General features: G+C 44.2%; 1 long non-coding RNA gene across 1 annotated transcript in view; it reads left to right on the top strand.

Moving 5' to 3' along the window:
* The first annotated feature begins 3,857 nt into the window (after positions 1-3,857).
* The window catches only part of LOC138302079 (uncharacterized), a 167,167-nt gene continuing 143,904 nt past the window's right edge, over positions 3,858-27,120 (top strand). The window contains exons 1-2 of the long non-coding RNA XR_011205261.1: positions 3,858-3,991; positions 25,170-25,242. This is a non-coding gene — a long non-coding RNA (uncharacterized lncRNA). The remainder of the gene's footprint in view (positions 3,992-25,169; positions 25,243-27,120) is intronic.

Below are 27,120 nucleotides of genomic sequence, written 5' to 3'. Positions count from 1 at the left end.
AAGACATTTGAAGTATTTAACGCATTTGACAATTATTGGGTATTTTAAACACTTTTAGTTCACTATAAATGCGTAACAGATATCCCTCCCTCACACACTAAACCACAGAAAATGGTCTGCAATCAAATAAAAGGCTGTAAATTCTCTACTACTTAACCTTGACTGGGAGAAGAATCTGGAAAGTCGTGCAGTAATCTGTGATTTTTAAACAACGATGCGCTGTCTGTGGCGTCATCTCAAGATTGTTAGACCTTTTTAAGGCTATGTAACAGCACGAGTGCTCTAGGTGAACTGTACCAGTGAAGTGTGATTTGGTTTGAAGGAGCGCTGTATAATAAAGGGCAAAGACCCTTCCTTAGAACTCACAATGAAGTAAATTCACCAAAAGGCCATGTTGGCTAAGTTACGACTTTGGCATAATTTTACAAGGGGTCCCCGCCCACTCAAGGGTGACATTAGTGAACTTAGTTCAGTACACCAGCACTGAGTGTGAAGGACAAGTCATTGTAGTCCCGCAAGACACTATTCAATGTGCAATTCACATAGAAGCATTGCTTTTGGGTTACTAAAAATCCCATAAAGGGGCCAGGGGCATCAGGGAAACAGCAAACAACCTCATTTTGTTATTCATACTACCACACACAACATACTGGGAAGAATTAAATGCTTCTATGTTAAAAGTATTTATTACTACAGAAACAATCTCTTTCTCAGTACATCTAAAACAACCACACAGGAAATTGTAAAAACAGCCAGGATACATGTTACAGGTAATGAAAACAAATTGCACATTTCCAGGATTGCTAAAATGTCATTTAAAAAATACTATCTAAAACCTAACACCCTATTGCATATCTTAATCCACTATTTCCTGAAAGCATGAAAGGCAAAACTTACATTCTAGATCTTCTTAAGGGGAAGGGATGCACTGCATACCTTGTTGACAGCAAAGGCTGTAGTTATCAGGGGAGACATGAAGACAGAGTTCCCAGCGGAGGGCAAACACCCACTGATGGAGCAGTCAAGCTGTCTTCCTCCAGCACTGGGCTATATCAGCTGCAGGCTTCAGGTGAGATGTGTCGTCTGCAAAGTGTGAAGTGTGCTGGCAGTAGATGAGATCATCTCTGTCAGAATCTCAGGTTAAAATCTGGGTGAAGGACCTCTCAAATAAATGGGCAAATGATAGTCCTTATATTCTAAATCTTTATCAGAGATTCGAATATGTGTGCTAGATTGTGGTCATCAAAGTATATGCTCATAGCATTGGTGTTGTGGACATATAGAGAAAAAGGACGTCAATTCAGACTATACTCCACTGATCAATTATATGTATCCTTTGTTATGTATCCTTGACTTAAGGAAGAGTCAACATTTGACCCAGACAAATGTGCCTTAGAGTTTGTATCTGTCACAGATCAAAGAACTGTACAATATCATGTTTCTTGAAAAGATATGGTGTTGTGACAAAGTGCTATCATACAGACAAGACAAGGATTCTGCAAAAACAGGGAACATGGTGATGTCCTTGGGCTGAGATACTGTTGGGGACTAGCTAAGATGGAGAGTGACCTTAGGGACTTTACATCAGCCAGGGGTAACAGAAGTGACATCACATGCCATTTGACTTTTGCGTTCCCACACAGATGCTTGCACATTCACACACAATCACACATACACACCCTCTCACAAAAACAACCCCTTACCTTGGATGGACGTACCCTGGTATATGGGAAATCTACTATACTGATGTGATTGTTACAGCTGAGGACTTTGTGAAAAGGGAGATTTAATGATTCAAAAATGCATTGTGAAAGTTATGATTTTCACACCAATGACTTCCCTCGTGTAATACAGAAGCTTGATGGATATACTCTGGTTCAAGGGAATGCTTGTGACCTGATTTCTACTTGTGACTGGTTGACTGGTTAAAAAAGGGTATGTAGTGATGAAAAAGCATGAGGAAAGCCCTGATCAATGGATTGTGGCTATCTGTACAAAGTCTAACCTCTTGGAATATCTGTGATGCTTTTTGTTATTGCTAATTGCCCACTACCGTTCAATTCTTTATTAATAAAGTTTTGTGTGGGTGTATGACTTGAAGAACTTCAACATTTTTTGCAAGAATGACGGCAAGTACAAAGAACAAATTAAGGTGATTTTGACAAAAACTCTAACCATTTGTTTTCCGCACCTGACTAATACAAGCTCCTTTTTGAGTTTGTATTTCATATAAACCTGGCAAAGTATTCACATGTGTCAAAAAATTGATCCTCTGCCTTAGTAGGATGAACCTTCAGTCCAGATGTTCTCCGATTCAAAAAGAAGAAAGAAATGACTGAATCACTTCTCTAGGTATCTCTACTGCGCTGTCTGCAGCACATGCACTCACCTCTGGTTGTTGTAAGTGAAGCCTGCCCTGCAGACCGTGCATGGCACACAGATTTGTCCTGTGTCTGGACATAATGAGTCTCTTCACTTTTAATCTACAGCCGTACAGCTAATTGAGTGGTTGGTGGCCAGAGAAGAAGCCTTTTGAAAATGTGGGACTCTGAGTGATTGTTATTCACTGTAAGTGGTAAAACACACCAGAAGGTTTTCCTTGTGGTCTTCCATGCATTTATTTCAGTCTTTGCCAAGCTCTACTATGACAGGGTTTATGTAAGTACAACTAAAACCTCATGCGACAATTTTAGATTTCCACATAGCAACTTAATCCAGTTGATCAACTAAAAGTATGCAAGAAGATATGATATTCAATGTAATGGATTCAGTCACATCAAGTGATTATAATAATAATTAGAAACTAAAACTACTTTTTACAGTAACTGTAGTATTTTGGTACCATGAGAGTAAATGTTGACATTTTATTTTATGGCTGCTTAAAAAGTAGCCACACATACTATGAAATCCCTAGGTGGTCTCCCATGTGGAGCTTCGTTAGATCCCCACCCGTGAACTGGGGATTACGCTTATGGTTCTTATGGGCAGATGACAGGACATACCCACCTCTTTATTCCACTAAAAGTACTCGACTCCAGAAGGAAAAACTCAATATTCCAGTTAAGTAGCGAAGAATGACTGCCCAACCCCCAGGTCAGGCTTTCTATTTATATTTTAATTTTTCCAAAAAAAGAAAGAAGTATTGGCTGAGGATCCCAAAGTTGTCAGTTATCATCATGGACGGGTTTGGTTTCCATATTGGCATTTTCTATGTTAGTGGTGTCTACATAGGTGTTTTCAGCTAAGTCTTTAATCATAAGCCAAGTATGCATTACCTACATAATATCTATGACTATGGCTGGGTCCTGTCCCTTATAACCCTGCCAGGAATTGTCCAATGGACATCAAGCAAAACATTTCCATGACATCACCAGCATCAGAGGGGTGTCAGGAAGACGAAGATGAACCTCTGATAGTCTCATGAAAGGTTCATACTGTGGAACCTTTGGTGTTGCCAGCCAATGAGAGGCCACTTTCTTAACTGAAACTGGGTATACTTTCCCTTTCTGTGTGTGTTGCTGCCTCTGCTAAACAACAGTCCTTGTTGATGGCACCGTTGGTCAAGCCTTCGACCCACAAATCCCATGCTTTGAAACAAGACTGCCAGTTGTCGAGCTGAGTGAAGGTGCACAACTGATCCTTAAAGGGGACGATCGGAAGGGTCAGGTCGGGGGAAGCTTCAAATTCTGCAGGCCAGGGTAATCCTTGAGCTTCTTTCAGAGTTTCCTCGCTTGCATATTTTCTGTTCATGTATTTTATTGCTCTATTCGGTTTTCATTTTTTAATTGCTACATGCCACTGGAGGTCTCTACAAACAAGTCTGAATGAAACTTTTCACGCCTTTTTCATAGACATGGAGAATGTGCTGATGGCTGTCAGGTCATGGAGTTCCCTTGGTCAAAGACCTTCTGGCACTGGAGCTCTCTGGTGCATCCCTTCTCAGCAGTTGTCCAAGGGTTGGATCAGCGCAAAGTCTACGCTACACTAAAAGGTAAGGTGCCCTGACGCCAACCAGCAGCACATACCTTCAATGTGCCCCTTTTTGACACTTGTGATGCCACAAGTCAGTTGACTTCATCATAAATTACATAGGCCCACTGGGCAGCCGTGGTTGCGCTGCCATCACATTTAAAAATGGCAGAACTTTTCTACAGTGTGACCTCATGAACAGATTTTATTTTTCTGCCCAGTAGGACTTATTTTGTAAGGGCTGAATGGTACGAGGCTAAGTCATTCCCTGTGCAGCACAAACCTGGGGCCTCTAGATCGCATACAGATTACTGCAGCAGATGCCTCAAGATAAACCACTACTCCACTGGTTTGCAAGGGAGCAGGTGGACACGTGCAGCCCAGAGGGAAATTAACCATTGAAGCTGAACAGAATCTTTTGAGACATTTCTCAAATGGTGCCTTATGTCCCATGTACATGCTACAGGTTTGATAGTTACGCCCCTGCTTCTGCCTGTGTTGAACCAGTTGTGTATGAGGAAAGCCTACATTTCTGCTGCCTACGCTGCACCAGTTCTTTGCATGTTTGACACTTTCCATACAATTAACTATGCAGTCCGGGATGAATGCCCTAAATAGCAATAAGGAAGTTTTTTTACAGTCGATTTCCCTGATATTAAAACAAACATTGTCTGCAGCAAACTCAACTCCATGCAGTGGTCCAGAGTGCAAACATGGGCTAATATTTTAGTTATGTAATTCACTAATGGGCCATTTTTATTTACAAGTTCAAAAATGTCCCAAATTTCAAACATGGGCTACTTTTCTAGCTATGTATTTCACTAATGGACCACTTTTACTTTGGTGCCCGGGCCTAGTTTCTGTCCCAGTCCGAACACTAACTGTTAAAACCAAAATTTATGAGTAAAACTTTAAATAGACAGCAGACCCGCTCAAAAAGCCTCTCAGTTGTGGAGCCCCTCCCAGTGTTTACCATACAAGACTAGTTAGAGGTTTGGGAGAATATTGTACAGCAGGTCGCATCAGGATTTAAATAGATTGTAAAAATAATGGCCGTTATAAGTAGCTAAATTGAACAGGCAAATCAACTTAGAGAACCGCGAGTGCTGTGACACCCATTGCACCTAATTTGAGAATAATAATTTACTGGATCAGTCGCAGAAATCTTTTCTCAACGGTCCAAGCAACAACGATACTTCCTAGAGCAATTTTCCATAATTTAAGAGTCATTCAACTTAATGCTCATTACTTACCTTAGAACAATAGATTCTATAATCTACTTAAGTTCAGACATACTTAACACAATGGTTGTGAATCATGTTTTGGCTAGCTGATGGAATACATAGTTGTAACTTGGATTTTCTTTGCAAAGATAATTTTTGTTTGCAAAAAATATTCTCTCAAGCTTCTAATTTTTCCATACATGCTGTACCTGTTGTGTGTTAGGAGTGAACCATGGTGATCTCTTTCTGACTCATTAAAATGAAATGTCAATTGATATTGTCGAGATGATGTGCAGGTGTGAGATACTTGCAGTTGCGGCTCGCAGAGTTGTAAAGGGGCGGGTTGGAGTGGTGCGTGGCGGGGGGACAAAACAAAGGAAAACATTCAATTTAAAAAAAAGAACTTTCTGACTCCCTGCTGCCGGGCCACTCTTCTGGCTCCACCTGCAGGCACAGGCTCCCAAGCCTGCCCTGTGGCCAATCCTAATGCTGCTCTCATGCTGTGGGTAGCATGAAAGCAGCGTTAGGATTAGCCGAGCACCCTGGCTTTGCTCTCCCAGGCAGACTGGTAGCCTGGGCCTGCTGTCTCCAACCCGGCAACACAGCGTTTGGTTGGAGAGACCTCAGTGCACATGTGTGCTTGGCCGGCCCGAGACAGCCGGACAAACACACATTCGCACTGATGGGAGTGCCCAGCACTTCCTCTCCGGCCCTGTCATCCCCCAAGTCCCAGCCCCTTTAAAAATACAACGATAATAAACATTGTTTATTATCATTTTATTTTTAAAGGTTTGCAGCTGAGCCACTGTTGGATACTTTATAAGCCTGGCTGAAAATCATAGAATTTTTTTTGCAGAAATGTTGGGAAATGCCCAAAAATGTATGTGAAATTACGTGTTTTCATTCAAAATGATGATATGGCATTTTGTGCTATTTTTTAAGTGCGACCAGTGTCTTTGCCTCCAATTTTCACAAGTGTGCATTTCAGCTACAAAAAAGCATAAAAAGACACTTAGCGTGAACAACAGTCGCTTATATTCAGTTCATTTGCATTGTTCCCATGCAGGGTCCCAGCGGGCTGGCCCGACAGTGTGGGCTGATTTTTTTGGCTATTTGTGGGCTTATTTATGGTCGGCTGGGCCGGATTTTACTGTTAATTTCTCTAATATTAAGACAAACATTGACTGCAGCAAGCTCAAATCCATGCAGTCTTTTATACCTTGCAAAACACTTATACACCGTGGCCCAGATGTACTAACCTCTTGCATTGCCATTGTATCACGCAAGGCAATGCAAGGGCTCAAGTAATATTTCCTAAGTCACGCAAGGCCACCTTGCAAGGCTGTGTGTGGGTTAGTAAAAGTAGATTTTCCACAGTTTTAATGGGAAGAAAATCATGATTTTATAAAGGCACAAAGGCTTATATTATGCATCATCTCTTCATTGCCTCACACACAGCAGCAACAAGAATTTTGAATTAGAGCTTCTAAAACACTTTAGAACCTGTAGAACATGTGTATAACCCTGAACATGCAGCCATATTTCTTATTTTTTGCTGCAAAGTAACCAAATGTCCAACTTGAAATTCAATGGAGAATCCAACAGTAGTATAACCATACATTCTTGATAACTTCCCAATCCCCGCTGAAACTGCCGTCTCAACTTGGCCTTGAAATATAAAATAAAGCATATCAGCAGGGTCGGGCACAATATAGGGAGAAAAAATATCAACAATCTCTGTGCGTTTAATAAAATCAAGATTTTCTTCTCATTTAAACTGTGGAAAACCTGCATCTTATGACAAGGCCCGGAGGAAAATATTATGCATGTTCAATGCTCATCCATAACCTACTGTATCGCATTTTCCCCAGGTTTATAACAAAAGCTTTTAAACGTAGAATCAGTAGACCAATCTGCATCCTTCATGCTACCAGTCAGACTGGCACCTGACAAAAAAGCCTTACTAGCCATTGTTCCTCTGGCCGAAGGAGTCCCAACCACATTCACATCAATACCTGCAATTTTCATGAACTCCTTAGCACACCTAGCCAAAGTAGGTGTTGACACTGCTCTAAAAGGATACCTAAAAGAAATCAACAACTGCGAACATCCATGTGCTCTCAATTCAGCTTTTCTCTCATACTCTTTCAAACAATGTACTACACACAAATTGTCATGGCTCTCCATTGTAGGATAAAAAATAGTCCCGGACATTGTCTTTGTCCACCCCTATAATTCAAAACACATGCACTCAGGTTGATGCATCCTAGAGTTCACCTCTAAAGCCCTCACTTCAGAAACTTTCCGAAAAGTCACCAGACAAAGTAGAATTGTTAATTTCCAAGATAGCAACTTTAATGGCATTAACTGATTGCTTCTTCAACTCCCAACTTCCTTAAATACTTGAGAAGCATCCCACAACTAGGTATACTTAGCTCTCTCTTGAATGCTCCTCTAATTTTACACTCTTAACAATCTTTTTTACCAAAACATGTTGACCAACTAGAATGCCGTCCACCAACTCATGACCGGCTTAAATTGCAGATCTACTTAAATTCACAGAATTGTACGCCAAGCCTTTCTCAAATAACTTTGCTAAATGATTCACCACCTCCACTACAGGGGCAGATATGGGATCCAAAGCCCTTGCTACACACGAACTACGCCATCTTCCCCATGGTGACCTGTACGCCTTAGTTGTCCCTGGGCCCAGGACTCCTTAATAAGTTCTGTAGCCTCCATCGACAGCCCTCATACTTGCCACACTCTCCTGAAATCACCCAAGCTATCAACTTCAACTGCCCTTGTATAACCAACTCATGGTAATTCCCCTGGGCATCCAACAACAACTGTGGAAAAATTGGATCCTCCCTCAATAAGCTCATTACATCCGAAAACCATACCTGAGATCGCCAAAACGAATGATCAACACCAACCCCACTATCTCTCTTGTGATTACCCTCTGTATCTTTGAGAAAGGAGGAAACGCATACATCCTGAGATCGCCAAAACGAATGATCAACACCAACCCCGCTTTCTCTCTTGTGATTGCCCTCTGTATCTTTGAGAAAGGAGGAAACGCATACATCCTCCTTTCCCCCAGTCCTGAAAAAAAGTATCTGCACCTTTTGTTTCTGGATCCGGTCTCCAAATGTAAAAAATCCTTAGCTGAGCATTCAACCTGTCCACGAATAGATCCACCTCCAAAGGACCCCACCGTTCCTCCAACCTCATGAACACCTCACCGTTCAGCCTCCAATTGCTTCCATCTACCAGATTCCTTGAATTCCAGTCTGCCTCTAAATTGCTCTTCCCTGGAATATACTGAGCCTGAATCATGATGTTCCTCTCCAAACAAAATTTCAAAAAATACTTTGCCAATTCTGCTAACCCTTCGATCAAGGTTCCCCCATCTTGTTGACTTATCGTATTGCTGTCACATTGTCCATTTCCAACATTACAAAACACCTCACTGTATCCTTCAAGAAACCTTTCACTGCAAATGACCCTGCTAACAGTTCCAAACAATTTATGTGCATCTCTTTCTCTGTCACTGACCATAGTTCCCCTGTTGTCACAGAACCATAACTTGGCCGCCAACCAAACAGGCTTGCATCTGATTCAATCACAAACTCCAGGACTTCTCCAAAAATTGCACTTCCATTCCACGCATCCATATTTATCAACCACCAATCAAATTCCTACACTGTCTCCTGATTCATCTTCACTTTCTGAGAATACTTCACACCATGCGTAAGTGATAACCTTTCAGCTCACTTTTCTTAGGGCCTCATTTCTGACGTAGTCCGACTCATTCTTATGCTCCCATTATTGGGTTTTTACCCATACTAAACCTCAATTATGTGACATGCAATTTGTGTAACAATTGAAATGGGTAGTGACAGGAATTATGTATCATTACAATGGCATAAATGACATTTTTTCTGCGCCTAGTACCTAAACATACAGCAGGGATGACCAATTGCAAAGTGAGTGAAGAAAGAGGGACCCCTCAGAGTACCATATAGCACCCCTAAGGTTTTGTGACACCACTAAGTAGCACATATCCTTAGCATCAGAAATAGCTCTGGTCGAGGGCATATTCATAGATGACTGCCCTGTTTTACTGTACCACCAATCAATCAATCAATCAGTGTTTTTAAAGCACAGCTACTCACCCGTTAGGGTCTCAAGGCGCTAGGGAGGGGAATGTAGCGTATACCTGTGAAGTGGTTTAGAAAAGCCATGTCTTCAGTTCCTTTGTGAAGCTGAGGAGGGAGGTGGTTTGTTTGATGTGGATGGGTAGGGCGTTCCAGGCGGTAGCTGCGAGGTAGGAGAAGGAGCATCCTCCTGCTCTGGTTTTCCTGATGCGGTGTACTTTTGCGAAGGAGGGACCTGGGCTGAGCGTAGGGCCCTGTGGGGTACGTGGAAGATGAGTTGCTGTTTCAGGTACGCTGGTCCAGTGTTGTGGAGGGCTTTGTGTGCATGGGTGAGGATCTTTAAAGTGATTCTTTTTTCTATGGGGAGCCAGTGCAGTGTACGTAAGTGTTGCGAGATGTGGCCATGTCAGGGTCAGTCGAGGACCAGTCTGGCGGTGGCGTTTTGGATGTTTTGCAATTTGCGGGTGAGTTTTTTGTTGATTCCGGCGTAGAGTGCATTGCTGTACTTTAGTTAGCTGGTGATGAAGGCGTTTGTTACGGTCTTTCTATGTTCGAGGGGAATCCATTTGAAGATCTTGCCTAGGAGGTGAAGGGTGCAGAAGCAGGTGGAGGTGACTGAGTTGATTTCATGGTTCATGCTGAGGTCGGGGTCCATGATGATTCCAAGGTTGTGGGCTTGGCTGGCGGGGTGGGCGGGTTTCCGAGGGTGGGTGGCCACCAGGAGTCACTCCATGCATTGGGTTGAGGGCCCATGATGCATACTTCTGCCTTGTTTGTGTTAAGTTGAAGGCAGCTGTTTCTCATCCATTTGGCGACTGCTTCCATGCCTTCGTGGAAGTTGTGTCTGCCTTGTCGGGGTCATTGGAGAGGGAGAGGATGAGTTGGGTGTCGTCGGCGTAGGAGATTATGTTTATTCCGTACTTCTGATGAGGGCGGCTAGCGGGCCATGTAGACGTTGAACAGCGTGGGGCTGAGGGAGGATCCCTGGGGCACTCCGCAGGTGGTGGGTGTCAGATCTGCGAGGAAGGGGGCGATTCTCACTCGTTGTGTGCTGCTGGAGAGGAAGGATTGAATCCAGTCAAGGGCCTTGTCTCTGATGCCGGCTTCATTGAGTCTTCTTATCAAGGTGTGATGGGACACTGTGTCGAAAGCTGCTGGGTGGTCTAGTAGGATGAGTGCCGCTGTCTCTCGCTTGTCCAGTAGGAAGCGGATGTCGTCTGTTGCAGCAAGGAAGGCTGTTTCAGTGCTGTGGTTTGACCTGAATCCGGATTAGGAGATGTCGAGGATGTTGTGGTCTTCTAAACGTGGTGGGTTGGCTGTTGACTACTTGTTCAATGATTTTCGCAGGAAATTGAAGTAGGGCGATGGCCCTAAAGCTTTTGAAGTCGGTGGGGTCTGCCAAGGGTTTCTTGAGGAGGGGGTTGATCTTGGCATGTTTTCAGTTGTTAGGGAAGGTGACGGCAGCTAGTGAGCGGTTGATGGTGAGGTGGAGGTTGGGGGCGATGGTGTCTGCAGCTCTGTTGAAGATGTGATGGGGGCATGAGTCTGTGGGGGCCCCGGAGTGTATGGACTTCATTGTTTTCAGCGTATCTTCGGTGGAGAGGGGTGTCAAGGTGGAGATTGTTGGTTTGTTGGTGTCGGGGTTTGGTAGGGGGGGTTCTGCGCGTAGGTTGTCCTTGTTGAAACTGTCGTAGAGATGATTTTGTGGTGGAAGTAGGTGTTGAGTCTGGCACAGAGGTCCTGTGAGAGTGGGATGTCCGTTGTTTTACTGTTGGGTTGGGCGAACTCCTTGATGATGCTGAAGAGTTCCTTGCTGTTGTGTGCTTGTGAAGAGATTTTGTCTTGTATAGCTTTCTTTCTGGTGTTTCTGATGAGTTGGTGGTGTGCGGTGGTGGCGGCTCTGAAGTTTCTGTTGGCTTCTGGGGATTTGGTGTTTCTCCAGATTTTCTCGAGGTGGCGACAGGAGTGTCTCGATTCTCGGAGTTTGGGGGTGAACCAGCTGGCTCTCTTTGCGTTGGTGTTGTTGTTCTTTTTGTGGGGGGCTATGGTGTTGGCGCCATCGGTGATCCATTTGTGGAAGGTGTGTGCTACGGTGTTTGGGTGCTTGTTGTGTGTTATGGTGGGGTCGGCGGTGAGCTGATTGTCGGTTATTCTTGTCCAGTTTCTATGCGATGGTTGGAGTTGGGGTCTGGTGGTGGTGAGTGTGTTAAAGGTGAAGTGAATGTATCGGTGATCTGTCCATGGGAGTTCCGTGAGGTTCCCGTAGTGAACATGGAATCGAGGGTGTGTCCTGCTGAGTGTGTTGGCTCTGTCACGATCTGTTGGAGTCCTATGTTGTGGAGGTTGTCTAGGAGGTATGCGGTGTTGGGGTCTTGTAGATTCTCGAGGTGGAAGTTGAGGTCTCCCAGCAGGGTGTAGTTGGTGGCTGAGATGGCTTGTGCAGAGATGCAGTCCGTGATGGAGTGGGCAAATGGTGTCTGAGGTCTGTGGGGGCCGTAGATGGTGGTTCCCCTGATGGTGGATGTCAGACTGGTGCGTAGCTTGAAGGGGAGGTGTTCCATCAGGTTTGTGGATTCTTCGGAGTCTTTAGAGTGTGTGTTCAGGCGGAGGTTGGACCCGTGGCGATGACGATTCCCCCCACCAAGGTGGCTGGGGCAGTCTTTCCAGGCGATCTTGTATCCCTGGGGGATGGCGATGGCAATGTCTGGGACTTAGGTGGTGTTGATCTAGGTCTCGCTGAGGAATGCGACGTCCGAGGTGGTGCTGTCAAGGAAGTCCCACAGTTCGGTGGCGTGTTTATGGAGGGAGCGGACATTGAGAAGGATGCACTTCAGGGGTTTCGGGTTCGGAGAATTGTTGCAGGTGGGTTGTGCTGGGTCCCGGGTCTTGGTGGTGGTGCAGGTTTGGCGGCAGCAGAGGCAGCCGAAGGGGCCGTGTGTGTTGCCTGGAGATGCTTGCTGGCAGTTGTTGTTGCGTCCTGGGTTGAGTGCGACCAGTTTTGCTGATGTGTAGAGGCGGCGGGTGGCAGGATCAGGGGTCCTGGGGCTGGACGCGCACGGGTCGCGAATGGGCACAGATGGGCTTGCCTTAGACACGCCATTGGCACACTAGCGGCACGGCCGTACTGCGGCTGCCATTAAGTAGGGAGTGGGGGAGGAGAGGACAGCTGGGAGGTGGGACTTGGAAACGGTGCGAAAAAAGGGGGCAGTGCTGCGGGGGCAGCAGAGGCAGGGATAGAGCGAGAGAGAGGAGGGGGAGGGGCAGCAGGGAGTGAAAGAGGGGGGAGAGCGAGAGTGATGAGAGAGAGAGCAGAGTGAGGGGAAAGAAACGAGGAAGAGAGGGAAAAGCGCAAAAGGCGAAAGGCAAAAAAGGAACAGCACACAAAGAATAAAAAGAGGAAAAAAGAGGAAGAAAGAGTAAAGAAGCAGAGGGCAGCCTAGTAGAAGAGCAGAGCTCTCCCACTAGACACTAGGGATGAGGTGCAGGCAGAAGCCTGCGGGTGGAGAAGAGCCTCAATCTCCTGACAGAGGTCAGGGTTCAGGGACAGAAGGGCTTCACTTGCCGGTGGAGCTACAAGGTGGCAGAGCAGTTCACTGATCAGGTCAATGAGCTTGCACGTCTTGCTGTGCAGCGGCCGCCATTAAGTAGGGAGGGGAAGGAGAGGATAGCTGGGAGGCGGAAACGGTGTGAAAAAAGGGGCGGGCCACACGGGCAGCAATGGCGGGGATAGAGTGTGAGAGAAAGGAGGGGCGGTGCTGCAGGGACAGAAGCAGCAGGGAGTGAGAGAGGTGGAGAGTGATTAAAGAGAGAGAGCAGAGTGAGGGGAAAAAAACGAGGAAGAGAGGAAAAAAGTGCAGAAAGCGAAAGGCAAAAATGAACAGCGCACAAAGAATAAAAAGAGGAAAACAGAGGAAGAAAGAGAAAAGAGGCAGAGGACAGCCTAGCTGAAAAGTGCAGCTCTCCCACTAGACACCAGGGATGAGGTGCAGGCAGAAGCCTGCGGGTGGAGGAGGGCCTTGAACTTCTGACAGAGGTCAGGGTTCAGGGACAGAAGGCTTCACTTGCCGGTGGGGCTAGGTGGCAGAGCAGTTGACTGATCAGGTCACCATGTGCCTCTGTTGATCTTAACAGTTTCTTGTTTACCAAATTCAATGTATCAGAATCTTCCAATGTGTCTTGTTTACATCTGTAATTTGTAGCAAGATCTGATCAGTGGTCGAGAGCTACCCAAAACTGGAGATTTGTATATGAGTAGATGAAGAAAGAATGAAAAGAATTTAATATACTGCAAGTGTTAGAACAGATTTCTGTCCTTTTAAGTAGGATAGAAGATGGCATCAGCTTGACTGCCGGCAAGACTTCAGTAGACTCTTCTCAAGCACCAATAGTGGGGGAAAGCAATTACCATGGGCTGCCCCTCTGATAGTCGGCTATACATAAAGGAGTAACTGCCTTTGTTATCTGCTCTACACCCACAGCCAAAGCCATTTTACGTGACTAGTGAAGGACAACATAGAGGCCATTACACTATTTAACGGTTTTTTTATACATACAAGTCTTTCACAATATGGCGTGACACTGGGGTTTTGTAGACCTGAGCTTTGAAACTATCTGAGAGTAGACCCCATTGTTGGTAAAACAAGACTTATTGACTTGAGTTAGAAGATCACTAACACAGTGGAAAGTCAATGTGGAAAGTGTAACAACCTGCCTCAGCCTTTCAATAATGACCCAACAACCTTAATGATAAGTGCACCTCTTCTAAAGAGGTTGCCATCAGAATGATATACATTTTTGCATTTCTATCACACTGTGGTGAAATAGCAGCATCAGCTTTTAACATTGCTCACTATGTTCCACTGATTTCATTGGGGGATTCAGGCTTAGGAGAGGAGACTTTCTCTGCTGTGAGGTATTGAGGAGCAGGTCTGCTTAAGGCATTCATGGAAATGACAAGCTATTGATGCATTAACTGCATGGCCGTAGTGACACCTCATAAAACTGATCTTTGATGTGTGTCACATGAAGCTAGATCAGCGGCGGCCACAAATGTCAAGGAGTGGGGGGGAGGGCAGGAGAAAACAATAAAAAAAATTATATTAAAAACAAAAAACATACCTTTCCCACCGTTCCTGCTGACTCCTGCTGTCTCTCTCGTCGCTCCTCTTCTTGTGGTGTCCCAGCATTCACTGGGACACCAGCACAGGCTCCCCAGCAATCCTGGTGCTGCTTTCATGCTAAACCTAGCATGAAAGCAGCGTCAGGATTGGTGCGGAGTGGCTTGTACTGTCGCTCAGACACAACCCTGGGGTCTGTGCAGTTTTCCTAACCCAGCTGTTCATCACTGCCGGGGTGGAGAAACCTAAGTGTTCATGTATGTTTGGCCGGCATGAGACGACCGGCCAAACACGCATGCGTACTTAGGTGCAGTCTCTCCGCTTCCCCCCGTCTCGCCTCGCTCCATTCTAAATAATGCAAAAACAAATGGTTTTAAAGCATGCTTTAAAACCATTTGTTTTAGCAATGATTATGTAGGAGGATAAAAGTCGGAACTTGTCCAGCAGGTCCCTAACAACAAAATCGCCCCCCAAAGCAGTGAAAACAACCTCTGCCCTGCTAGCCCACTGAAACACCAGTAGCCAGTCAGGGCCTGAACTGGTCTCTTCATGAAAGGACAAGAAAACAGGTGTACAGCTTCCATTTTAGGACATCTTCTTCTCATTCCTTGTCCATCTCCCTTCATTGTTTATCCCTCACTCCTCTCCTCATCTCTCCCATATTAACCCTCTTCCCTCATCCTTCATATATCACCTATCACTTCTCATTATTCACTCCTTATCGCTCAGTTGTCTCTCCTCATCCCTCAGTTCTCATCCTTTAGTCCTCATCCCTCATTCCTCATTTTTCAGCCATGACCATTCTCTCATCATTCCTCCTCACCCTCAACTTATCAGCACAGTCCTTCACTGTCTAAGCCACAGGAGCACCCAGACAGGTGGAGAACTGCTGCATCCCGGCAAAAGCAACTGTGTTCTGCCGAGACGGAGCTGGTTGTACCCATTTACAGCTCCATCAGAAGATCTGATTCTTAAAGCTGCGGAGATTCCGTGTTGGAGTTGGAGTTTCCCTGTTGGAGTAGAACTGCTTTATCTTCAGACCTTGCATTTCTAGTCTTTGTGGGTAATTGTACATTATTTATTTCATTCTGTCTTGTGGTTTTCAACTCACTGGAGCTCTTGTAGTGTCTTCGAGTGAGTTCTACCTATGGGATTCCACCAAGAGCCCATGTTATCATCTCCAGGGACAGTTGTGCAACATAAGTCCCAATGTAGCCTGCATTGATTTATTGATATAGTATTTCGGTATAAAAGGGTGGGATCAGTTCCCACGACCTCCTGGCTCACTCTTGGGGCTCCGGCCTTCCTTTCCAGTTGCTGACCTCTCCAGATGCAGCTATGGTGTGAGTGTAAGGTGCAGTTGGGCTGTCACAACTGGCATGCAGACGCCTCTTTCAGTTTACATGTTGTTGTGGGGCGCCCCTTTAGCCATGGAAGTTCATCCAGAATGATCCCTTTACGCCTTAGTAAAATGGCAGTACAAGGACAATATCCTAGAACCATTCAATGACTGTGGATGCTCTCTTCACACAACAGCTTAGCATTTTGGTAAAAATTAAGATGTTCTTGTTTCATTTTCATAAAAATTTCAGTAATAGGAGTTGCACGCTTTACCGCATTTTAACACCAAAGAATATTAAAACATCAATGCTCTATAGTCACCGTTCTACACTAGTAAACGATTCAAATACAAAATTCAAAACACTGCTTAATGTTTTAGTTATCATCCATTTTCTGTATAATTTCGGTCATCCCTATCAGCCAAAAAGAGAATGCCACCTCCGTGACCAGTTACACCCTATAAACAACTCAGCATCGGCTGCCACCCCTACCTTTGCCTCTACTGGGGGGGAGGGGGGAGGGGGGGGGGGGCATACATAGCAATATTCAGTCCCCTCATGCCGGTGCCAATAAAAAAAAATTGTCACAGGTAACCGCCATTGTCTTTAGTCGTGAACAATGAAAAAGAATAAGTTAATAAAAATAGCAACCGCTGTGACCAATGGCCTGATGGAGTGTAAATAATGTATGCACAGACTGCAACTACCTCCTGGTGACTATATCTCGCACATAGGCCTCTCTCCTTTTAGGCGTTTACTTGCCTTGCCAGAATGGCTAGTTTGGTTGGCATCCCTATAGTAGAGAACATTTCATTGGCAGACTCTCAGGTGGATTCAGGACTTTCTCAATACAAGGAAACATTTTCACCTACGAGCAAATACTGGTTGTATGTCACAACCTCAATAATAAAAAGGTAATCTGACATAAATATTGTGCCCTAAAATCATTTAAAAAATATTGCTCAAATGGGTGTATATTTGTTATTATTAATGCCAACGGGGCAATACTTTGGTAAACAATACTTAGGTCACAACGTTTTTGGCTGACAGACACGTCTCGATATTCCAGCATCATACCCAAATTTCAAATCAAGGCCAAAAGGCACTGTTAAATACCATTTAGCAAACCCCACACTATAAGGATTATGTTTTCTCCAAGTAGCACCTTGGCAAAAAACTCATAATGGTCTACGTTAGCTTAGGATCCATTTGAATAATTTCTTATCTACATTTTTAAAGATTTCTACTTAGAGGCTTTCTAATTCTTATGTTGTTTATGTTATGCTTTGATTAAAGGAACACAGTTTTGGAGTAGACTATTCAGTGCAGAATTATGTTGCCAATCCATGCTGATAGGGGGATGTGTTACTTGGAAAATCAAAGATGCTAGAATTTCATGCTGAACTGCAACGATCTATCCTCTGTTCCTCTCCTACTGGCATTTGTGTTCCTCCTTTAGGTCATACAGGAAGGGATGTAACTGACGAGGAGAAGATTAGGAAGCAACAGATAGGCAGAGATATATGGGGCAAGTATGGGAACGGTTGATGGGCAGGGGATAGGAGAATAGGGAGAGAAGCGGGTTCCAAGCTGGCTCCATGCAACATCACAGACAAGTGTGAAAACTGGAAATAGCTCAGAATTGGAGGCAAAGTAAGAGTAATGAAATGTATTGGGCGCTACAAATGTAATGACTTGATTAGCAACTCATGATGGATGGAATCAAACAATTTAACGATGCTTTCATCCTATAAATTGATTTTCTTCGTTGCCACTGCGTTATATAAATTGGTATGCACACAAGATTGAAGAACAGTTATTTAGTTTTCATAAGGTGCATATTCATAGTTGGCACAGTTTATTCTACCATCCACTATCCTGTATGACATAGGAGTGCAGAGGTACACTAGCGTTTTTTACCCATCTCACAGTGGATGACGATTTTATAATGTTTATTTAGAAAAAAGAATCACATACATACTGTAATTTTTTACATCCTTGAGAAAGCTTCAGGCCTACAGGCCACAAGGGTTAAAACACACATTGGCTTTTCCAATTACTATAATTGTGCACCCTATGGAAAATCAATGAGTCTTCTTCGATCTAAAATGTATTGTTTTTTTGTGCACATGCCAATTAGTATAACACACACTTAACTAGGAAAAGCAAGTTCCAAGGAGGAAGCATTGTTAGTTTAATAGTGTTGTGTTCCTGGTGGAGAAGTGGGCCATAAACCTCCCGAATGCATTTCTTCATTACCTAAACAAACAAATAACCCTAATTAAGAGAAAAGCATAGTACACGGGTGCTGCAGGGCCTCATCATTTACAATAAACAATTTAATGAGACTGTCATGCAGAGTAATCTGCATTTTGGAAGACTGCCCAGTTTCATTGTACACCAGTGCACGCCCGGTCAAACCCTAGCAGGTGGTGCTGGAACAATCTTCAGAGTTTAGGTGCTGCTATGAATGTTACATCACTGAAACCATAGGGATTGTGAAAAATTCAAGCATCACACTAAGAACAAGTGTAGCAAATGAGCCACACCAATTTAGCTGGAGAGTGGTATGGGTGTGGTGTGTAGTCAGTGGTGTGTTTTGGAGCAAAGTGTTGCACATATGTTACTAAAACATTGTATGCTAGGACACTGTCATTAACAGAGAGCACAATTTCAATTGAAATGGCCACTACACTTGTTCAGATATGTAGTTTGACAGTTTAAAGCATAGCACACAAACAATAATGTGAGGAAACCGAGTTTCACAAATATTTATCATTTGTGCTTTACCAAGTAAAGTGCCTTGATTTGTTTTGATGGCATAAAATCTGTTTCAATCATGTTACAGAATTACAAGAAAAAGGTGTTTCGTTTGTGCTTTTCTAACTGCTGGTATATCCTGAACAATTAGTACTTTTCATTTACACATGTATACATTTAGTTGTGTATTAGAAAAAAAGGACATCCTACAGCCTTTCCTTACACACTCCCTATACCCCAGCAAAGTCGTCATATAGTTTACTTTACAAAATCCTCTTATTTTGCAGTCAGAGAAAAAAAGTAAACACCAGTCTCAGTGTTAAAAGAATAAACAGTAATTTGACAAACATAGCGGAACAGTTCTCCTCTGTCTTTGAACCACAGCAAATATGACAAGATAAACACAAACTTTAAAAACATCTTTATTGCTCATACACCTTCTGATCTAAAGCATGGTTATTGTGAGGATGCAACACCCCTTCCCCCCTCCAGTCCCACCTCTGCTTCCAGCCCCTGTACCTATTAGTGGCTTTAGCCTGTCTCAGTACTGTACACTGTTGATCATTACAATGGAGAGGATAAGAAAAAAATGGGAAGAGGGCGGTAGAGGGAGTTTTAAACACGGGTGTCTGTGGCATGTTAAAAACATTGATCAAATACAGTTTAAAATGAATCATGGAGCAAGGTAAAAAATCAAATGCTATGTGTGTGACCTTCATGCAGGTAGATTGGTGAATTCATCTGAAGGCTGGTGCTCTGGGGGTGGCCCAGCTTGCCCATGCTAAAGGTTGGCCTGCTACTTAATGTTGATTCGTTTTTAAAATAACAGTAAACTATGCAATGTGGGGAGTCCAAAGCTGGCCACTTAAAGAGTGTTAACCTGCTGTTGTTGTCTGATGGTGCTTTTGGCGGGTGTGATAATACGCAGGAAGATGGCCGTGGCGAGTGAGATGGGTGAGCAAGATGCTTTAGAGGGAGGGGATGGGGCAAATGTGGGAGAAAAGGACAGACCATTGATAAAGTCACTCCTTTGCACATACAAAGGGGTAGGGTATTTGAAAGAAGGGAGAGAAATGGAAATAATTGAAATAAATTAATGAAAACTGTGTGAGGAACTGGTGGAGCCAGAGATGTGACTGAGTCAAGCATGAGTGGCTGAAGGGATGGAGTGGTGTGTGAGACATGAATACAGGTATATGAAGCTTGCCAATATTTGTGACTCACAAACCTGCATAACCAGTGAGAATTCGATATTCTCTGGGTCGGGAGTAATTGGTTGGGCGGTTGCCGAGTATTGCTTCTCTATGACTGGCAGAGAGCTTGAAGTGAACAGACTGTACCATAGAGCAGTTCAGAGTACAGCCTTTACTCCTGGTTGGTAGCAGAATACATTCTAAATAAAATAGGATGTCTCACAAGGTCACATATAGGCAAGCATTAGCAAAGCTAACCGGCCATGTCTGAGTAAGCTGGTGCATTTGTTATTTTTAAAAATGTTTCTATGGGAAGCAAATCCCTCAGGAAAAAAAATGAAAAAAAACCTATTACTGTTTAAATTTGGAGGCCCTGTGCTTGCCATACACATTTTACTTAAAAATAACCATGTCAAACGGATGTAGGGAATGGAACCCATTTTTTTATGAACATCACAAAAAATATTATTATTATTGACATAGGCAGCACTGGATTTTGATCGCTCTAACCAGAATATAATGTTTTAGCACAGACAAAGGATCGAAATAGAAAAAAAACGTAGTAAAGCCTTGGCCCACTAGCCCTGGTGCTGAAACAAGTCTTTGAAACCGCCTTTGTAGCGTCTAAGCTTTTACAGTACTTGGGCACTGTTCAGAACTGCCCCGATGTTGTCTTAGGAAGACATTTGGGTGTATTTTCTGAGGTGATCATGTTGTGAAAACTATGGGACCTTGTGGGGGTACTTGTCAATTGTCCTTTCAAGTTTCTCCAACTTGTTTCTCCCGATCCTACACAGAAAGTTTTACATATGGAAAGCAATGTCTGTCTGCCTGAAAGCCTCTTGGGTTGTGCCGTGCACGTGTCGTTTAACTTGTTTGCCTGCCTGTCTGCTCGCGCAGTAAAATAATTGTTGGCCCGGGGGTGCGAGCGAGAGAAGCTGGTTATGAGCCCTCAGCATGTCTTTCTGACTCATACCAATCACCGATACTACAGCGTGCACTTCAACTGCTGTACCTATAATGAGCCCTGCTGGACTGCTTTGGCTGGAACAGCAGGACAACTTTGCTCTTTTACAACCTCCAGCCGACATCATACATATGTACTTCCTATTGAACATTACAAATCTTGGCCCTCGCTGTGCGCAGGCCTATTTGTTTGCCACTTTCTAAGCAGTGTCTTGGCCTTTTGTAGAAAAAAATGCGTCACAGGAAGTCCCAGGGAGCTCGAGGACTCTTTGCCTGGCGGGAGGACCGGTAACAAGAACGAGGCCCCGGATTGGCAGACAGATTAATGGCAGAAAGTCTATGGGAGATAATTAGCCTCCTTTCTTCAGGAGAGCAGGAGGCTGGAACAACGGCCTGGGGTCGCGGTGGCCATCATTGAGCGCCTTTGAAAGTACTGCTCGTTGCTGTTTTGCAAGCGCACAGTCTGACGCAGGGGGTAGTAACTGGGGCTTGGAGAGTTCTCAGGGGAGCTGTACAAGAAACAAGCTCAGGTTCCGCACACTCTTCTCTCCAAACCAATCTCAACTATATTTTTTTCTAGAACTGATTAAAGACATTTTGGTAAGTTTGCTCAGCCCACTTCAAACCACTAATGCCAGATGGGTATTATGTATTTGATGATGGTTTTAGCTGTCTCTTCTCCATGTACTACCAGTCATGCGTCGCTTTGGATGCAAGTGCAGATGAACTTAAGTCTTTGTATGGGAACTAGGGTATTATAGCCTACAATTGCTACAATTACTGCCTCTTTTGACATGATCTTCTTGAGGCCATCTGCCAAGGCATACCACAGATGTAAAGCAGGCTGTGGGATTGCAGTCTTTTCTCATCAATAATGGCATAGGACAGCAAACATTGTCCAAATCTAGTCCTTGCAGCTGATAGGACTGATTATCATATTCCATAATGTCTCCTCACTCCACACAGTCCCTCCTTAGGTCAGGAAGGATGAAGACCTCGGTGGAGGATGGGTGCTAGATACACACTCTAAGTGTCAGCCATGAGAAGCCAATGGTGGTACTAAACATTCCTTCAGAGGTCTGGTGCATCAGTCTTGGACCACTGGGAAATACAATTGTTCCCTTGAGAGGCTGTGTATGGGGACCCTGGGTGTGAATGATTTTCCATTATGAGGTTGAATGTGTGACTGGTTGGGTACCATAAAGGTAGAGTGGGGTACAGACGCAGGGCCAGAATGGTGTGTCCTTCTACCACCAGGTGTGATGTCTGCATGCTCCAAGGTAATATGGATCATCACTGCAGAGGTACGATAAGGGATCCAGCGTGGACATATTGCTCCATTCTGAGATCAAAGACTGTGGAAGTAGGAGTGCACCTCAGGGTAGGGGCATAATGCATATTCCTGCAGCCCCTGTGGCGCAGGTGGGGGCAACCCTTCAGGGAGCTCCCATTCATCACATTACCAATGACTATCTCTGAGATGTGGGAAACTCAAGTACATCCATCACATTCTAAAGGGGGCTACCATCATTTTGTGTTACATCACTGCTTCAGGATGTTAGAATGTACATTGTACTCTGAAGAAAATGTGTGACCATTTAGCAATATTGATAATTTCTGGCAAGATTCAATGTAGGTCTACTAGGGGAATCAAATCTCTTTGGCAATCGACTAATAGAAGAGATAATTCAAACATGATTTTTTGCCAGCTACAGATTGCAAAGTAGCATCCTTTGGAGCGCAAGGGCAGGTATGATTCTCAAAACCTATTTTCCTGCAGTTGGCCTCTTAAAAAAAGAGGACCACAAAAATAGTGCTGGAATATCATAGAATATGTGATAGTAAGTTAAGTTTTTTAGGTCTGGCCTAGAGGAATCATTAGCTGTCTCACCCGTCTCATACACATAAAAAAAATCGACTGGTCTGTTCATCTGTCGATTCACATTTTGCCCACAACAGCATACACCATGGGGAAATCCGTCAGCCAACCTAAGCCATTGTCTCTCTTGCCCTCTGAGTGATAGCACTTTGTTTACCATGATAGAAGCCTGGAGAATAAGTCCACTTCGAGATAAAACACATACATGGCATCAGCATCTTGGTTTGTGCTTACATATGCCCATACCAGCAGCCAATGGACTCAAAGAGTTGAAACCAGTGGCACTTTCCTAAAGCAGGAGCAGGTCCTGATAAGCAGGCTGTTGGTTTCCATTCCTGAACAAATAATCACATACATATATGCGATTAATAGGTCTGTGGGAGGTGTAAATGAAGACTGTGATAAAGGGCTCTTGGAACCCTTACTAGTGACCCTAATGCAAATAAAGAAAAATTAACCAAATTAATTACGAATGGCGACTGAATATGTTAGTTGGTACTATTCCAATTTCCGGGGGAAAAACCCTTTGCTCTGCAGATTATTTACTTTTTGTGACATTGAGCTGTTGAATACCATCTTCACAAATTGACCTAAACAGACTAAAATCATAACAATATTGCACACAATTCCTTGATACAAGTATATTGGTGAAGAAGGGATAGACAATCCTTTGATTGTGTGAGGCCCTTCTTTAATCGTTTGTTTAGGGCTTGAAGTAACGCTTACCGGCAACACCTTTCTGTGTTTCGCCCCTTCACCGTGCAGACCTGAGGCTTTCTCAGGCCTGCAAATTCATGCATGTAAATATACATACATTAATACCATATCAGGCACACACATGAAACGTGGCTAGGAAACACAGGCATGTGCTGGATCCTCAAACCATGTTCAACCTGGGATGAGGCACACAGTTGAAGCATGCACGTGTGTATTGTCTAGCTGCAATTTGTCAGGCATGTCAGGGTGAATGACTTAATGGAAGAAGGGAATATCTCAGGAAAGTGCTCCAAGGGAATATAACTGGCTGAGGGAGGCTATGCAGTGTAGATTAAAAGAGAAAAAATAGTAACTAAGTATGTACCACAGAGGTTTAAATAGCAGAGCTGAAGAGTAGTATTATCTTCAGGTCCAGGTAGGGTATCTGTATCACTGTGAGTGAACAACAGTAAAACGGTTGTGAAAAAGGTGAACTATGAGCAATATGTTGTGGCTAAATGTGACCTCTGCACTTAGAGAAAAAGAAAAAAATAAGCTGGTAGCTGTTTCAAGGGGTAAAGGGAAAAGAAGCTGTAAGCAAAAAGAACATTTGTAAAAGACCAGATGTTAAAAACTGGGCAGTATTCGCAGAATTTATCAGGTATCTCTGGTGGTTGAGACCAGGTTGTTCCAGCATAATAGTCTCATGCCTTAATTAAAGGGCAGTCTCTTATGAGGTCAACTGAGGACAGGCATAAAAAGCTGGAGTCTGACATACTGATGTGATTCCGGGTCGTCTCATCCTACTCTTGTGGGGCCTTGGTATTTGGTGAAGAGATGACCATGGGCAACCTTACCAACATGGCGGCCCTCTACAAACGGATCAGCACTTCTAGAGCTGGGTCAAATGAGCTTGGAAGGAGAGCATGGCCCCTGTAAATACTGGGCTTTCCTGGGCATAGGATAGAATGTCCTCACACCAGTGGTGTAACAAAAGTTGAGGGGGCCCCCCTGGCACAGTACATAGAGTCCTGGGGGAGGGTGCGGGGGCCTTTGTGCATCTGTGCACCAGCAATTACAAATAATAAAGGATTATGGGCCTGATGTAAAAAAAGGTTTTGTTGTTGCAAACCCTGTGATTTGAAAAAAAAAAACTGAATTGTGATTGTAAAATCCCTTCCTTTATTGCACAAAAACAATTTTGCAAGTCAGAAAATGTTTTAAGACTTGTAAAATGAATTATGCAACCCATATCAAATAAAGATTTGGAAGGACCTTGTTAACGCTGAAATTTTACTAATGAATACTGATGTATTTTGACTGTTAAATCTACATAGAAAATGAATTAATATGGAGAAATAATAAACAACTTTGAAAATGTGCCAACTTGAATGACTGCCAGTGATCACGAAGTGTCTTTATTAAAGGCCTATTAATGTAAAATGTCATGCTCATGTTTTGATTAATGCAGTAGTATGTTATATTACTGGCCATGTATTATGTATTTTCTTTATTAATCACAGCCCTTAAATTAGAGGGGTCTTGGACCTAGTTGCACGGCTTCATGTTAAGAAGCGTTGCTTAAACAATTCACATAAAATGGCTGCTTAGAGAATTAGATTTGTATTTTTTCATTGCGTGGACCAGAATTATTTCCCATGAGAACTGCTTGCTAGAATATGTTGTACTAGCTTGTGGTGGGGGATCGGCGGTACAGAGGACTCTGGGTCGTAAGTAGAGTGCAAGAAGAGGTTTATTGTACAATGAAAGTTGATGTAATAAATAGAACTGAGTGAAGGATGATGACGGACCCGTTTGGTTACTTTCTTCTTCTTCTTCTCTTGTCTCTGGCCTGTGTCTTCCTAGGTCTCCTGATGGTATCAGCTCTCGGGACCTCCCAGGTGGAACCGGAAACATAAAACACAGCAGGAAAACGAAGGTAAGTGGTTTTCGGTATTCTGGGGTAGTTGGTGTATAGTAATGCAGGGGGGGTGGGGAATTGTGGAGGAAAGGGGTAGGTGTGCTTATAGATAGCCCGGTAGTGAGTTTGTGTCAAGGTAGGGATATTAGTAACAAGCAAGCTCTCAGTAGTGTTGGCCCACGTAGTGCTTTTCTTTATGTCTTTTCCCCTCTGTGACTCCCTTCACACGTGCTCCCCTTCCATCCTCCCCTCCGTTCCTCCTCCTCCTCCCCCTTGCGTTCTATAGATAAAACAGGGTTTTCCCTGTCCTTGTAACAAGGACCGTACCTTGTTAAGCCACGACCCTCCAGGGTCGTGGCGGCAAGTGATCGTCTCCGGGTTTCGTCTCCCTCCTTCTGCGCGTCCGAGAGGCGCCAGCCCGAGGCAGTGGTAGGCGTGGTCGAGGAGACCCGTCTACACTCCCCATCCCATGATCGAGACTGGTAGAGGACCGAAGAATCGGGGAACCGTGAAAGGTAGTCAGCAGGGCCCTGCTGGGAGCCAGGAATGTGGCAGACCTGAAAGGTAAAAGGTTGGAGCTCCAGAAACCATCGTAACACCCTGGAATTTGTGTCTTTATGGGAGGCCAACCAGGTCAATGGGGCATGATCCGTGTAGAGGATGAAGGGTCGTCCTAGGAGATAATACCTCAAACTTTCTACGGCCCACTTAACAGCCAGACACTCCTTCTCAATAGCGGGGTAGTGACATTCCCTAGGAAGCAGTTTCCTACTTATAAAAACAATGGGATGTTCATATTGTTCATTGTCGGGTTGAGTGAGAACCACCCCTAAACCGACGTTGGAAGCGTCCGTATATAAGTGGAAGGACTTGGAGAAGTCTGGGCATTTAAGGACGGGTTTGGTTGTGAGGGACCGTTTCAACTGATCAAAGCTAAGGAGTTTTGAGTTGTTGAATAAGGGTAGTTGGGAGGAGTACTGCTTTTTTAAGAGGTCAGTGAGAGGGGAGGCAATCGTAGAGTACTGAGGGATGAACCTCTGATAGTACCCCACCAATCCTAAAAAGGACCGCAGTTCCTTCTTTGTTTTGGGTACCGGTATTTTCATTATGGCCTCGACTTTATCTTTCTGTGGTCGTAGAACCCCATTACCAATAAGGTAACCGAGATAAGCGATTTGGGTGTTCCCTAAGATACATTTTTTTGGGTTGGTCGTAAGGCCAGCTTCTTGTAAGGCGTGGAACACAGTCTCGAGATGGTGAAGATGTTCAGACTAGGAGTCACTAAAAATCACAATGTCATCTAGGTAAGCCGCCGCATACGCTTGGAACGGTTTTAAGATCCGGTCCATTAGGCGTTGAAATGTGGCGGGTGCCCCTTGGAGACCAAAGGGAAAGACAGTAAACTGATACAGGCCGGACTGGGTTGCAAAGGCTGTCTTTTCCTTGTCTGCCGCGGCGAGGGAGATTTGCCAGTACCCTTTCGTTAAATCTAGGGTCGACATGTAACGAGCACTTCCTAACTTCTCTAATACATCGTCTACTCGGGGAATGGGATATGTGTCAAAGAGGGATAAGTCATTTAACTTACGGAAGTCGATGCAAAACCGAACAGACCCATCTGGCTTAGGAACCAGAACCACCGGGGAGCACCAGGGGCTTGTGGATGGCTCGATAACCCTTAAGGCTAGCATTTTCTTTACTTCTTCTTCAATAAGGTGTTTTCGAGCCTCAGGAATTCTGTAGGGTCGTAGATGAACGGTTTTGCCTTCTGGTGTTCTGATACAGTGTTGGATCAATGTGGTTCTACCTGGTTTCCCAGAGAACAATAGGGAATGTTGATGTAACAGGGTGTACAGTTGGACTTTCTCGGGTTCTGTGAGGGACTCATTTATACAT

Source organism: Pleurodeles waltl, chromosome 6, assembly GCF_031143425.1.
Source record: "Pleurodeles waltl isolate 20211129_DDA chromosome 6, aPleWal1.hap1.20221129, whole genome shotgun sequence".
NCBI classification, from domain to species: domain Eukaryota; kingdom Metazoa; phylum Chordata; class Amphibia; order Caudata; family Salamandridae; genus Pleurodeles; species Pleurodeles waltl.
The sequence above is the reverse complement of the archived record's forward strand: the minus strand, read 5'-3'. Positions and strand labels throughout refer to the sequence as shown.